This window comes from Sorex araneus, chromosome 3, assembly GCF_027595985.1.
Source record: "Sorex araneus isolate mSorAra2 chromosome 3, mSorAra2.pri, whole genome shotgun sequence".
Lineage (NCBI taxonomy): Eukaryota > Metazoa > Chordata > Mammalia > Eulipotyphla > Soricidae > Sorex > Sorex araneus.
The window spans coordinates 119,303,118-119,318,412 of record NC_073304.1 but is presented as its reverse complement, the minus strand read 5'-3'; the positions used below and the strand labels follow the sequence as shown (position 1 = coordinate 119,318,412).

The 15,295-nt window shown below is 58.3% G+C and overlaps 1 protein-coding gene across 1 annotated transcript in view; it reads left to right on the top strand.

The window, feature by feature from the left end:
• Nucleotides 1-15,295, top strand: part of LOC101540238 (cadherin-23) — a 299,164-nt gene that overhangs the window by 199,672 nt on the left and 84,197 nt on the right. The window lies entirely within an intron of this gene.

Below are 15,295 nucleotides of genomic sequence, written 5' to 3'. Positions count from 1 at the left end.
TTTAAAGTAGAGACGTCTTGTATGAGTGACCTTGGAAGACAGTCTTATTCCCGTGTTTCCATGAGAGTGTAAAGGTGCTTTTAGAGGGAACCTGGGGCCAGGGTGTGGCTCAAGGCATAAGAACACAGGAGCCCAGCTTCTAGCCTCAACACTGCATGGGCCCAAGGGTGGCCACATGCTACCCCCACAACAGTGGATGGATGGTGGATGGGTGAGGGATGGATGGATGGATGATGGATGGTGGATGAATGGGTGGTTGATGGATGCGTGGATGGATGATGGACAGGTACATTGATGGACAGGTGGATGGATGGTTGGATGGATGGGTGAATGGATGGATGAATAGGTGGATGGATGGTGGATGAATGATAGATGGGTGGGTGGAGGGTCAGATAGGTGGGTGGGTGGATGGACAGATGGGTGGGTGGGTTGATGAACGGGCCTGGGTGCCACCAGGAGACCCTGACAGGGCCTGGGACACTGCATCACTGTGCCTGTAGACCTGCTTGGCTAAAGACTGCTGTAGAGTAAGAGCGGCAGAAGTATCCTGGGCCACGGGCCTGGATGGGGCTGACTCCCGCCCCTCCTGCCCTCGGCCTGCCTCCTGCCGAGCCCTCCCCACACACACACCACCGTGTCCCGCCCTTCCCCAGCAGCCCTTCCCAGGACCTCTATTCATTACTGCCGGGGCCAGGCTGCTCAGGAATTCCATTAGGTTTCCCAGCCCGAGGTGGGAAACCACAATTACTTCTCCACGATTACTCCAGCTGTCTCCTCACTGGCCTTGCCGTGGGCTCTCCCTCCTCCCTGGCCGGCCTCCAGCTGCCCGGGAAACCACAGAGCCCGCCTGTCTCTGGATCACTCCACACCAGTCCGGGCAGAGCACCGCCACGGGCAGGGGGCTGTGTGGCCCCTGGGGGAAGCCCAGCAATGTGTCCCCTGTGTCTGTGCTCAGGGGCCAGCTGTGTTTTCAGCAAACGTGTGCCGAGTGGGCACGTCCATTTAAAACAGCACAAACGTGCAGTGAAGGTAGAAGGGGGGATGCAAGCAGGCCCTGAGCTGAGCGGCGTGGGGGTGGGGGGGCTCGGTGGGCGATACTGGCGGGCGGGGCACGAGGGATAGACAGGAATAAGAACAAGTTCCAACATTTTCTCAGTCCTCCGGGGACCGTCTTGTGGCTCCCTGGAGTGGAGGAGCCTCATTTGGAGCCACCCTGTGAGGGCCAGAGATGTGGCTCGGCTCCAGAGCACTGGCTTTGCATGTGTGAGGCCCTGGGTTCGACCCCTGCGCCGTGTGGTCCCCTAAGTGCAGAGCCGGAAGCAGCCCCCTAGAGTAATTCATAAAAACAAAAAAAGCTGAAAAAGTAGGGAGGGAGTAAGGGAGGGAGGGAGGGAGGGAGGGAGGGGGGAGGGAGGGGTCCTATCCTTGATCTCTAACTATAACAGTGCCCCGGGGAGGGCCACATCACAGGCCATGCTCAGCTGGGAGGGGAGGAGGACTGGCGAGTCCAGGTGAGGCTTCAGCTGGTGGGTGGGGAGCACTGAGGGCACAGGCAGGTCCTAAGGGGAGGCCAGCAGGGCGGGCAGCCAGCAGTGACCTTTAGAGAGGCCGCTTCTCTGGGAAGGAGGCGCCGTCTTTGGAGAGGCCTGGGCGTGGCCCGTGGGGCTGGGGGCGGGGCTTATGTGTCAGGGGGCGGGAAGGTAGACAGGGATGCAGCCAGGGCTACGTGCCTGACAGGGCCTGGCTGGTGTCAGGGGTCCCAGGGCCGTACTCCGGCACAACCTGCCACTGGCTAGCGCTGCACCCTTGGGTGCTTCCCGAACACACTGCGAGCCTCCCTTTTCTCAAGTGTGTGGAAAGCAATAAAAGGCAGGACCCGTTTCTGTGGTGGCTGCAGGCGAGCCCGGAGCACGGCTGCCTCTTGCTGGCCTGCTGGTCTCGCCCAGGGGCGCAGGGAGACCCTCTGGGCAGGTGGGCACGCTGCAGGTTCTCAGGGAGGGCTGGAGGAGCACCACGTCACCCCAGACATTCAGGGACTCTGCTTCGGGGCCATCCTTCAGAACCAGGCGGGTGCCCCCACCCACTGCCACAGCTGGGGGCCATGGGAGATGGGGGGCCACCACAGAGCGCTGCACGGGACGTGAAGGCAGCCAGGATGCACACGGGGCTCGGCCCAGAACCTCCCGCACACACAGGTCCAGTAAGCATCACCCGTACTCGTGGAGCACCACCCACACATGGGTGGGGAGCACTCCCACACATGGAGCACCTCCCACACATGGATGGGGAGCATTCCCACAGAGAGAGCACTTCCCACACAGATGGGGAGCACTTCCATACACGGAGCACCTCCCACACGCATGGAGCACCTCTCACACAAAGATAGGGAGCACTCCCACACAGAGAGATCACTTCCCACACAGGGAGCCCCTCCCACACAGGGAGCATCTCCCATACATGGATGGGGAGTACCCATACACAGAGCATCTCCTGCATTTGTGGGTTCTGGGAGCATCACCCCCGGCAGTGCCAGAACCCTGAGGGCCCCTCACTGCAGCTGGATGAAGGATGCCAAGATCAACCTAACTTCGTGGGGTGTATCTCGCCCCCTTTTCCCAGAGGTTGTCTGAAACATCTGCAGGAATCGGGGATGGGGTTGTGCTGGACCCATCCTGCCCCTCGTGGCCACTCTGCATCCGGGCCTCGTTCAGTGTGTCCACTGTAAACAGGGTGCCTGGCCCCCAGGCGCCATCCCACTATCCCCGGGGCTGGAGAGTGCCTCCTGAGACCCACTGCAAAGTCACTGGACCCTCCTCTCGTCCCCGTCAGAGGGCACCCCACCACCCCAAACCTGTCCTGGCTGATTCCCAGACAGGAGGTGGGAATGAACCCCCCAGCACCCCAGCACGGATGGGTCCAGCTGCGGGGCTGATGGGGGCAGCAGCCAGAGCCGGAACTCTCCAGACTGTCCCGAATTGGGGGAGTCGGGGGACCCTCCCGGAGAAGTCGGGAAGCTGTTGTGCCAGGGCTCTTGTTTCTGTCTGCAGGTCTCTGTGCAGTCACTGAGGGAGTGAGTCTGGCTGAGGGTGACTGGGTTTGCAAGGTGTGCTCGTGGGCTGGGTTGGGAGGCAGGCGGGGCAGGGGGGGCCACGAAGAGAGGTCAGGCTCCGGGGTCACAGCTGGACAGCTGGCCTGGGGCATTGGCCGTGCCGTGCTCAGGACCTGTCCCCCAGGACAGCGAGAGACAGGTGGCCCTGAGGCAGGACTGCCCAGCCCTGCACCAACACGGTTCAGTTGTTAAACCGGGACCTCGCCCTGCAGGTGGCCCAGGGTTTCCCCAGCCTGCCCGAGCCCCACTGCGGGCAGCAGGGCGCCAGGGTTGATCAGGAAAGGAGAGAGGAGAGCTGGGCAGCGGGTGGCACCTCCCGAGGCAGCTGTGACCTCCCTCCCTGAGTAAGGCTGCCCGCCTTGGCTCAGGGATTCTGCCCTCTCCGCCTGAGTCTCTGGCCTGGCCCGACTGCTCAGACAACAAAGGCACTTCAAAGCGGCCCTCTCTGGCTCCACGGACTCCATCCTCCTTGTAAAGGAGTAATTTCTTCTCCTTTGCCCGGCTATAGAAAGCAGACAGAATCAGCCCGGTGGGGAGGGAAGGGCAGGCAGAAGCCACAAAACAACCTATTTGCACCCTATGACAGTTGATATGCAAATAGATGGTTATAATGCAGATCGCCAAAAAGAAGGGGGGAAGTCTAAAGGCTGCGGGCCCCTGGAGTCGCCCGGTGAGGGAGCTCATCTCCCTGTTTCAAATTAGAGCTAAGCAGCTCCCTCCCCGGCCCTCTCCCCGCCCCTCTCCCCGCCCCCCCCCCCCCGCCTCCCCCCCCCACCGCCGTGCTCCAGCCACAGGCCGCTAGGAATCAGTGGCCACTTCCTGTGGCTTCCCTCCACCTGGTGCTTCTGTCCAGGATCAGCTTCCCCCTCCCCCCACCAGCCTGTCCTGGCTCTCCTGTCCCTCCTATCCTTGGAAGGAGCCGGTCAGCCAGTGGGTGGGGGTCTGGGGCTGTGGACGTTTCTGTTCAGCCCTCCTGAAAGGGGGTACCTGGGACTTATCCGGTTCTGCATCTGCCTCTGCAGGGTTGGGTGAAGGAAGCCAGAAGGCTGCGGGCTGCCCCTTCACCCCTCCCCCTCCCTCCCCCCTGCTCACCCTGAAGGTGGGCTGCCCCTTCAGCCCTCTCCATCCCCCTCCCTCCCCCTGCTCACCCTGAAGGTGCTCTCTCCTGAGAGGTGCCCCAGCCCTGCAGACATCGTCCTCACACTTCTGTTCTCTGGGGGAGGGGGACAGCCCCTTCTCTGGAGCCCGAAAGACCCTGGGCCCTGCCTTCAGAACCCCCAGCCCTGGCCCGGCTTTGGGCACAGAAACTCCAGAGCTGAGTCTGGCCCAGGGGCCGGTTCCATCCAGCACCCCCAGGAGCAGGAGACCCAGGCCCACCCGTGTCGGCCCCAGACCACCGAATAGAAGGGCCAGCCCAGGACCTTGTCTCCTGGGGTGGGGTGGGGGGCTGTAGCTTCCCTGTCGCTGGGGAAGGGGGGGGGGGGGGAGGGGAGGCGTGCCTTGCTGGGGAGTGACTCCCCCAACACAGAGAGCATCCCCCAGCCTTTCCAGCCCTCTCCAGGCCCTGCCCACACCCCCAGTCCCTGTAGCCCGGGATGGTGGGAGAGAGACTCTGTCCTGCCAGCTCTGCCCCCTGCACCCACCCCGCGCCTCAGTGGCCCCCTCTGGTCCCTACCAGACCTCACCTTCTTCCAGGTGGGGGCGCCACTCACTGTTCCCGCCCTCTTCCCGCCAGACTTGCTCCCTCGCCTCTGCCTGCTCCCTGGAGGGGCTGCAGCCCTGGGCTCCCCGTCCTCCCCCCGGGCCCCTCGCCTGGGCCAGGGAGAACAAGTGAGGTCCCTGGAGAGGCTGCAAAAGTCAGAGCTTCTGGGGCGGGATGTGGCTCAGAGACCCTGTGTGAGAGTCTGTGTGTGTGTGTGTGTGTGTGTGTGTGTGTGTGTGTGTGCGAGCGAATGTGTGTGCTTGTGAGTGAGCCTGTGTGTGCCTGTGTACATGTGTGTATGTGCATGTGTACGAATGAATGTGTGTATGTGTGTGTGCTTATGTGTGAGTGTGTGTGCACATGTATGTATGTGTGACTGTGTGTGAGAGTACATGTGTGCGTGGCCCTCGGCTCCGTCCCCGGGACTTGTGGCTTGGCGACCCCAGTGCCCGAGTCCAGCCCCTCTGCTGCTGACCTGTGGCTTCGGGGCTTCTCTCCTCCCCCGCTCTCTTCCCTTACCCAGAGTGGGGACAGTGGCAGCACTGCCGCTGCCGTCAGCCACGCGTTGGAGAACAGCGCCTGGCCCAGAAAGACACGTCCTCTGAGCCTTAAGCCCCACTCTTTCCTGCCCTGTGTGGCGTGCATTCAGAGACAGTGGTGAAGACTCAGAGAGGTTCAGGGACTTCCTCAAGGTCACACAGCCTGTGGGTCAAACTTTACCTTGACCTCTGCTTGCACCATAAGCCACAGCCCCGCCATCCACCCACCCACCGCCTGTGCTCACAGGTCTGATGCCACCAAGTGGGGAGGAGGAGAGGAGATGGGAACTGTACCCGAGGATGCAACTGCTGGGAGCTAATCCCAATTTCAGGCAACAGATGACATGGTTCATTTGTTTGAGGGGCGAGGGGGGAGCACACAGGGAATCACCCACCTCCCCGAGGAGACGCGCCTCCAAGTAAATAACTACAAGGCAGAGGACAGCAGGGAGGCGCCCGGTGCTCCGGGACCCTGGGCTTGTTGTGGGGGGAGGGGATCGGAGCTGGTTCTGCTCACGGGGCCTCTATTCGCACTGTCCCCTCATTTCCATTCCGCACGTGTGCCCGGCTGCCCAGGAGCACAGCCCTCAACCTTGTGTTTATTTAAATCTATTTGCACATTCGTCCCTGTTAGTCCGCCCAGCCCACAGTTCCTCTGGCCCTGCCGTCCCCACCCCCCCACCCCCGGCCCGGCACCTTGAGGCTCACCAGGCTCCCTTTCAGCAGAGGGGCTCTGAGTCTGGGGCTGCAGGGTCCCCTTGAACGTGGAAGTAGCCCCCAGGAGTGTCAGCCACCTGTGACTCGGGCCCGGGGAATCTCATGTTTTTATATCACGTTACAGGGATCACAGCCATCCGCAAATGCCGCTTAAACTCACCCCTCGCTGCAGGTGACAGCCGGTGTGAGACCTGAATCTCACTCCATCCCCCCTTGCTTTTCCCTTTGCTGCTGCCGTGGCAGGGACCAGGGGCACACACCCAGGCTGGGCAGCCTGCCCGGGGCCCACACACGATCACTCCCTGAGCCGGGGTGCCATGTACATACCATCTGGTGGCCCCCGGGTGGGGCTGCGTCACTGGTGCCCACGCACCTGCTCGCTGAGGTCACACTGCTGGCAGACGGATGTGCTCACCTGTCTTTAGCCGTGGTGCTCACTGGGGCTCATATACTTTTTATGGGTTATGTGTCAGAGATCACACACTGTTGCAGCTCCGGGGACAGAGGGGGTGGGCGGGGGGCCTCAGCTGATGGGTTGAGATGGGCACATGCGGGCCTGGGAGGGCACCGTGGCCTCAGACCAGAGAGCTAGTACAGGCGTCTCGGCACTTGCTTTGCACACGGCTGGTCCAGTTTCCTTCCCCGGCACCACCTTGGTGCCCCCACACCCCACCAGGAGGTGATTCTTGAGCCAAGATCAAGGAGTCAGCCCTGAGCACTGAGGTTGGGGCCCAAACCCAGAACAAGCTCAGGGGCTCGCGTTTGCAGACAGGCCCTTTTATCCACAGTCCTCCTGCGGGATCAAATCCCACATTCATGCACCAACGCAGGATTCAACTCTAATGCCCTTTCTTTTTTTTTGTTTTGTTTTGTTTTGTTTTTATTGAATCACCATGTGGAAAATTACAATGCTTTCAGGTTTAAATCTCAGTTATACAATGCTGAAACAACCATCCCTTCAGCAGTGCCCATATTCCACCACCAAAAAAAAAAAAAAAACCACCAAAAACCCACACCCACCCCCGAACTGATAAATTTCACTTTACTTTCTCTTTACTTTGGTTACATTCAATATTTCAACAAAAACCTCACTATTATTGTTAGGAGTTCCCCACGAGAGTCAGACCTGTTGTGAAGAGATATGAAGTCATGCGGCCATGATCACGGCCACACGGTTTTGGATTTCTGTATTTTATTTTTTTTTTATTTTAGCCACTATGATTTTATTTTATTTTATTTTATTTTTTTGTTAAATCTTTATTTTTTTAAAAAATTTTATCACCATGCCACCATGTGGAATGTTACAGCGTGGATTGTGGATTGTGGCATGGTGATAAAATTTTATCACCATGTGGAAAGTTACAGCGTTCTCAGGTTTATGTCTCAGTTATACCGTATTCAAACACCATCCCTTCACCAGTGCCCATATTCCACCACCAAAATCCCCGGTATACCCCCCGCCCCCCATCCCAACTGTATAACTGATGAACCTCACTTTATTTTCTCTTCACCTTGATTACGTTCCATATTTCAACACAAAACTCATTATTGTTGTGGGAGTTATATCCCCAAACAAGATAACCCTAATAAGCAGGCATTTGATAATTAGTTTTCCATTCAAACATTGTATGTTTTCAGGTTTTAGAAAAGGTCGCGTGGCCGCATTAGCGGCCTCGCGGCTCGGATCTGTCCCAGTCCCGAATCCTGGAGCCGTGTTAGTTGCTGCCCAGTGTCGCCGGGGTTCCATCCGGAGAAGGTGTGCTGGCGGCACCTCCTCCTTCCGGCCCCCCGGTGTTGCTGGCCCCGATTCGGGTCCGGAGCATTGTCCGGGCCGCGTTGCTCACCAGAATGCCTGCCGCTTCTCTGTGGATTGTGGCATCAAGATGGCGCCGAGGGTGGGTCGAGGGCGTGACTTCCGGCGGCCGGGACCACTCAGGGTTTGGGCTGGCGCCGCCCCACTCCAGTGGCCCCCTCGACTCGGATCTGTCCCAGTCCCGAATCCTGGAGCCGTGTTAGTTGCTGCCCAGTGTCGCCGGGATTCCATCCGGAGAAGGTGTCTAATGCCCTTTCAAGAAGTCTTTGGTAACAGTCTATTGGAATAAGTACTAGACCTTGCGAGTTCATGTACTTTGTTTTGTGCAGGAAGAACATTATTCGGGGGGCCGGGGGTGTGGCTCAGCAGTAGAGCACTCGCCCTGCACGTGTAGGATGGTGGCTCTCCAACGTCTCAAAGAGTAAATAGAAATAACATTATTTGGGAAGGGACCCAGGGGCTGTCAGAGGAGTCCACATCACCAAAAAAAGACAGAAGACCCCCCTCACCATCCCAAATGTCTGTTCTGTGTGGGTCTCCTTTGGCTGGGACCCCAGGGCCTCTTAAATCTGGGTGCTTCCCTCAACGCTGGGAACTTACAATGTGGGATTTCTTCGACTAAAGATTCTTTTTTTTTTTTTTATGTAGGAGTACTGCTGTTTTTTTTTTCCCAGCCATTGAGTATGCTGATTGAATTGGGCACGAACTCCACATTACTATTTTTTCTATTTTTATTTATTTTTTTATTTTTGGGTCACACCGGCATTGCTCAGGGGTTACTCTTGGCTCATGCACTCAGGAATTACTCCTGGTGGTGCTCAGGGGACCATATGGGATGCTGGGAATTGAACCCAGGGTCAGCCGCATGCCAGGCTAATAATGCCCCACCCACTGTCCTATCATGCCAGCCCCACATTTTTTTTTGCTTTTTGGGTCACACCTGGCGATGCACAGGGGTTACTCCTGGCTATACACTCAGGAATTACTCCTGGCAGTGCTCAGGGGACCATATGGGATGCTGGGAATTGAACCCGGGTTGGCTGCATGCAAGGCAAATGCCCTACCCGCTGTGCTATTGCTCCAGCCCCCAGTCCCACTTTTTAAAAAATCAAAAAAATAATTTTCTAGTATCCGTGAGATAGAACATTACAAAACTGTTCATAATTGGGTTTCAGTCATACAATGATCCAGTACCCATCCCTCCACCAGTGTACATTTCCCACCACCAATGTCCCCTGTTTCTCTCCCATCATCCCCCAACATTATTTGGGAAGGGACCCAGGGGCCTCCCAGCCTCCCTCTATGGGAGGCACTTTCCTTCTTGCTCTCTCTCTCCTTTTCCTTTTGTGCATTATGGTTTGCAGTACAGGTGCTAAGAGGTCGTGGTGTTTGTTCAGAGCACTAGGTGTTTTTATCAGGATGGTGAGGCTGGAGTAGCTTTTCAATTGGGTGGCAGCTTTGTGGTGTGGATATGACTGCCGAGGCTTCCAGAAGTACAGGGAGGTGGGGAGAGGTAGCTCATCCCAACCCCAAGAAAGCCTGGAGATTTCAGTCGCAAAGCCCACATGCCAGAATCTTGGTAAGGTCTGTCCTGAGACGGTGGAGTCAGGCCAGGGGCATGGCGGTGATTTTGGATTGTGGAAGCAAGCAGCTGCAGGGGGCTCTGCTTGGGCGGGCAGCAGCCTAACCTGCCCCCTCCCGTATTCCCTGGTCTGTTCAGCCTTGTGCAGGTCCAAGTTTAAATGTAGATTTTGACCTCTTTCGAGAATTATTTATGGGTCTCTGGAGCAAGCCCAGTAGTAGAACTTACAGGGTGGTGCTGGAGTTGGTTCGTGGGGGTGCCTGCCAGTGCTGCCAGAAGTATTGGGAAGTGGGGGGAGGTAGCCCACTCCAACTCTGAGAAAGCCTGGAGATTTTAGTCACAAATCCCTCATACCCGAATTTTCAGCAGATTTTACCTTGGTGAGGACCATCCTGAGATGGTGGAGTTGGGCCGGGGGTCTGGCAGCAATTTTGGATTGTGGAAGCAAGTGGTGACTAATGATTCTTCATCAGAATTGCTTCCCTCTTCTCCGGGACTCCACTGACTCTTGTTGTTCCTCTTGAATTCATCCCATAGTTCTCTCGTGTCCTGATCATTGATTTTGAGTCCACCCCCCGCCACACACACACACACACACACACACACACACACACACACACACACACACACATATTTTGTTGATCTCTGTAGGTTTCTCACATCTCATTGAAACCGACTAGTCTTTCCCTGCAGCGGCTGTCTTTCTATTGCTCTATTGCCTGGGCCTTCCTTCCAGTGTTCATTTCACCTCTCAAGTTCTTCAGTTCTGTCATTTCTGATTAGAGTTTTCTCATTTTTGCTGGCATACTTTTAAAAAAAAATTTTGGCGGGGGGGCTGGAGCGATAACAGCGGGTAGGGTGTTTGCCTTGCACGCGGCCGACCCGGGTTTGATTCCCAGCATCCCATATGGTCCCCTGAGCACCACCAGGGATGATTCCTGAGTACAGAGCCAGGAGTAACCCCTGTGCATTGCCAGGTGTAACCCCCCAAAAAAAATAATAATAAAATAAAATAACATAATTTTTTTTAATTTTGGGGGCTAGAGCGATGAAACAGTGGATATGTCACTTGTCTTCCACACGACCAACCCGGGTTCAATCCTCGGCAACCCACATGGTCCCCCAGCGACTGCTGGGAGTGACCCGCCTGCAGAGCCAGGAGTAAGACCTGAGTGCTGCCGGGTACGGCCCCAAACAAAATGGAAACAAATTTTTTTTTTTTTTTTGCTTTTTGGGTCACACCCAGCAATGCTCAGGGGTTACTCCTGGCTTTGCACTCAGGAATTACTCCTGGCAGTGCTTGGGGGACCATATGGGATGCCGGGGATCGAACCCGGGTCGGCCGCGTGCAAGGCAAACGCCCTACCCGCTGTGCTATCGCTCCGGCCCCCAACAAATTTATTTTTTGGATTACAGTGCTGTTAATAATGTTTCTCATGGCCATAATTCCAACGTCACATGGGTACCCATTTCCTTCCCCTAATAAAAACCCAGCTCCCCTCACTCACCCCTCCCCCACAACTCAGTTGTGGGTCAGCCTCCCTGCCCCCGCCCCCGTTGTGTTGCCTTTGGAGCTTTGTTGCTGCCCTACTGTGTGTCTTTAAGTCCCATATCTGAAGCAGATCTTTCTGCATCTGTCCTTCCTTCCGACGGACTTCGCCCACATGATGTTGTCTAGTTCCAGTCATGTCACTGCAGACTGTGTGGCTGCTCTGCTTTCCTCGTGCTTCACCAACGAACGAGCTGTAGGTTGATGATTTCAGCTTGTGGAACATCCTCCCTACGCCATCTCTAAGGCCCATGGCTCGCTCTGCTCCACTCTTGACCCAGTCTCCCCGGCTACAGTCCTCATCCTCTCGCTGTGTGTCGCAGGCTGAAGGGGATTCCCTCAGGCCTTCCCGCCACAGGAACGCTTCGAGGCGTTGCGTCTTCCTTCCCCGCTGGAGCTTCCCTGCCGATTCTGCTGTTTACCCCTCATTGCTTGGAGTTTTGTGTGAGGGTTCCGGGCAACTTAGCAGTATCACAGGCCCTCTGGCTGTAGCTCAGGGTTCTATGATTCCTTTCCACCCCGACTACCTTTGTAAGTTTTTGTGGGACAACGTGGTTGGAGCTAGGGTTAATTAAATTGTTATCAGGAATGTGTGTGTGGGGGGGGGAATCAAACCACCTCAGAGTTTGGGGCTTCGCAGCAGGAGTCCCAAGTGGGTTCCGTGTGAGAGGGAAGTGTCACAGCCGTGCTTCTGTTGCAGGGCAGGGGGAGATGGTGCTGGGTGGAAGGCGGGGCGGTTGTGGTGGCTCTGGGGGCACCCGACTGCATGCTCGGGCCGGGGGTACGGCGAGGTTGGCCCTGGGTTCATCTGTTATCTCTCTGGAGATTCCCGTTCTAACTGCCTCCCTGGCGCCCAGCGTCCCCTCAGAACTGACTGAATCGGCCCCATGTCCGCTTGGCCCAGCCTGGGTGAGGTGGGAGCATGGAGGCGCAGTCTGACGCCCGTTCCGTTGGGGTCAGTCCTCCAGCGCCAGGCTCTCTGCTCCCAGGGCCCTGTGAATGCGCCCTCCTGTGTGTCCTGTGGCAGAGACAGGGGAGATGGGCGTCCTCCCCCCCCAGCCGCTGCTGTCCCCTGGAGTCTCCTTCACCTCCTCTTGGAGCCAGTGGTTCTGTCCTCACCAGCTGTCGCTCTGCTGCGGAGGCCTAACGGGACGTCTTCGTTTCACCGACCAGTTTCTCAGTTCCGTCATACCTGTAACTTCCTCATCTCTGCTCCCACATCCTTTCACTGGTGGTTTGTCCCATTGTTTCTTCGAGCTCCTTCAACACCCTCCACAGTTCCTCTGTCAGGTCCTGCCAGAGAGCTCCCAGAGCTGCCGTTACTGGCCGAGCCTTCCCGGCCAGCGGCTTCACACACGGAGCCTCTCGGGCTCTGCGTACTTTCCCGTTGTGACACTTGCAGCTGCAGTTATTTCCTGTGGGGTTTTGCATGCCTAGTGACACAGTGAGGGCGTCTCCGTATGCTCGGGGTGGGCTCTGGAGGGGAAACCTGCAGGGAAGCCTAGTGGAGCCTAGTGGCCGCGCTCTTCAGGGCGGGGGTAATCCTGAGGGGGCAGGACGCCAACTCTGAGTACCAAGCCAGGCCCCCCTTACCCCGAATGCGCTCACCCCCAGAGTCCTGGCCCGTCCGGGAGGGTCCCCGCTGCCCCGCACACGCCCTCCCGGCTCCTGTGACCCCGGGCGCAGGCCTCCTCCCTCCATCTTCCTGTTTTCCGTGCAGAAAAGTTGAACCGGGAGCCAAAGCCAGGAAGTGCTGGGGGTGGGAGGTGGGGAGTGGGCTGCGCCTGCGTCCCTACGGGTTTCTTCCTGCACTTATGATAATCCAGTTTTCCAGCCCACCACCCTTCCTCTCCTCAAGGAGATAAAGGGACTCGGTGGGAGGTCCCTCCTGTGGTGGACTCACCTCCAGACCCCAGCACCTCTCACCCAGCGGGCGGGGAGGAGAAGCTCAGGGGTACTGGGGGTGCAGGTTGCGTATGGATGTGTGCCCAGTGTTGTGTGTATCTGCGCGTGTGAATATGTGTATGAGTGTTGTGTGCGTTATGTGTGTGAATGTGTATCTGAGTGTTGTGTGCATTGTATGTGCATATGTGTGTGAGTGTGAGCATGTTGTGTTGTGTGTGGCCCATGCGTGTGTGTAACTGTATATGAGTGTGTGTGTTGTATGTGAATGTGTGTGGCCCATGCGTGTGTGTAACTGTATTTGTGAGCGTGTGTGTGTGTGTGTGTGTGTGTGTGTGCTTGTGTGTCCTTGAGGGACTGAGAGTGACTTCCCTGCGTATCTGGCCTGAGTTTCTAGAGAAATAGAGTCCTTATTTGCTGAGACGGGAGCCGCAGGCCTGCTGAGGGGCAGTCTGACGAGCTGGCCAGACAGCCCGGGGGGCTGCGGGCCGCAGTGTGTGTGTGAGGCCCGGAGTAGGGAGTAGGTCCCTGGGGTGGGACCCCTCATGTTCTGGGCCAGATTTGGCGAGTGCCACGGTGCGAAGACAGAAATGAAGTGTCACGGGGAGCCCAGGAGCAGAGCAGAACCCCCGGTCACGCCCAGGGACGGGTGCTGAGAGGAAAGAAGCTGAAAAGGAGCCACCAGCGGGGTGGGGGGTGGGGGGGAGGAGGAGCCAGGGGGAGCTGGGAGGAGGGAGAGGGGCTGGGACTGGGGTGCAGCCCTGTCGCTGGCGGCTTGGCAGGCAGCATCAGTCAGGAGCACAATTAGCATACGTGTCTGTGTTTACTTTCCTCTTTTCAGCATAATGACTTTTAATTGCCCTCATTAGAGAAAGTCCAAACCCACTGGCGCTTACAGCGCAGGCTCGCCAGGTTCTCTTCTGGTGTGGAGACCAGGCTCTCTCCTGCACCTGCCCTCATGCCCTGGCGCCCCGGGGGGCTCAACCCCTGGGGGGACACGGGATGCACTGGCTCAGACACCCGCGGCCTCAGCAAAGGCACCCACGGGGCCCCACGCGCCAGTGCAGGGAACCTCAAGGCTGCACCCACCCCCGCTGTGGGGTGCAGAGGGACGGCTTGAGGGGGCACCCAGAGGCCTTCGGGTGGTAGCCGGACCTCTCTGGGGGCTGCACCCACACATCCCTTCATTCCACGGAAGTGACTGAACTGAGGTAGTCTCTGCCTGCGACACCCCCGCCAGAGCTGGAGCGGCTGCATGTGGGACCCCGTGGCCCATGGGCGCAGGCAGCCCCTCCCTCTCCCCTGCTGCTCACTGTCATAAGCAGGTGGCTGTGGTGCCCTTGGGCAGCTGCCAGAGTTCAGGGGCAAATGGGTGCTCCTGTGTGCTCCTGAGTGCTCCTGGGTACTTCTGAGTGCTCCTGGGTGCTCCTGAGTGCTTCTGGGTGCTCCTGGGTACGCGTTAGGGGCTTACCTGGGCCTGAGGGGTGGGCTGGAGGTGAAGGTGACACTGCAGACAGCTGTGGGGTCTGCAGGAAAGGCGGGTGCGGGTGACACTAGTGTGGGACTGCAGGAGTTCAGGGGCAGCTAGGGGACAGGCTGAACAAGACAGGAGGGGGTGCTGGGCAGTGGCCAGCCTCTGGTGCCATCTTTACCCGCCCCTCCCCCCTCCCTCCCTCCTCCTCCCCTACCCTCCCTCCTCCTTCCCTCCCCTGCTTGGTCTCTCCCTCAGCATCCGTCTTTGTTGCTTCTCCTTTTCTCCCCTTCCCCACGGTGGGGTCACACAGCCATCCATGCACATACTCCTTCGTCCATTCACCCTTGGCCATCGTGTGCGGACTGAGGGTGTGGACTGTGTCCAGGGGTCAGGGCAGGCCTGGGTGGGTGTGCTCGGGGCTCACCTGGAGGCGTCCTGGGCGGTGACTGAGGGACTCCGGCCATCTCCCGGGGCTGCCCTGCTCCCAAGAGCTCACACATGCCATGAGGTGCCCCTCTGGGAAGGGCAGCCCCAGAGGGCAGGGGGCGGGGCGCTGAGGCCACAGGGCTGTCGGCGTCCTGCCCCCGGGCTGGAGAGGCCCGGAGTGTAAGCGGGTGTGATTGGCCGCGGTGCTCCCCCAGTTCCCGTCCAGCGGGCAGATTTCTGCCCGTCACCACACATTTCTCTCTCTGTGGGAGCAGGAGAATAGTTCTGGCATGGTAAATAGAGCCGGGCAACTGCGAGACCCCCGGCTCCGGCTGTGCCGCCACCGCCCTGCGCCCCGTCCTGCGGCCCCCTCTCCCCCACCCCCAGCCCTCGGTGGGGAGACCACAGTCCCAGGGCCCCAGGAGGAGGGCAGCAGTGGGTGGCCCTCGGGACGGGCGGTGGGTGCAGGGAGAGGGTTGCGT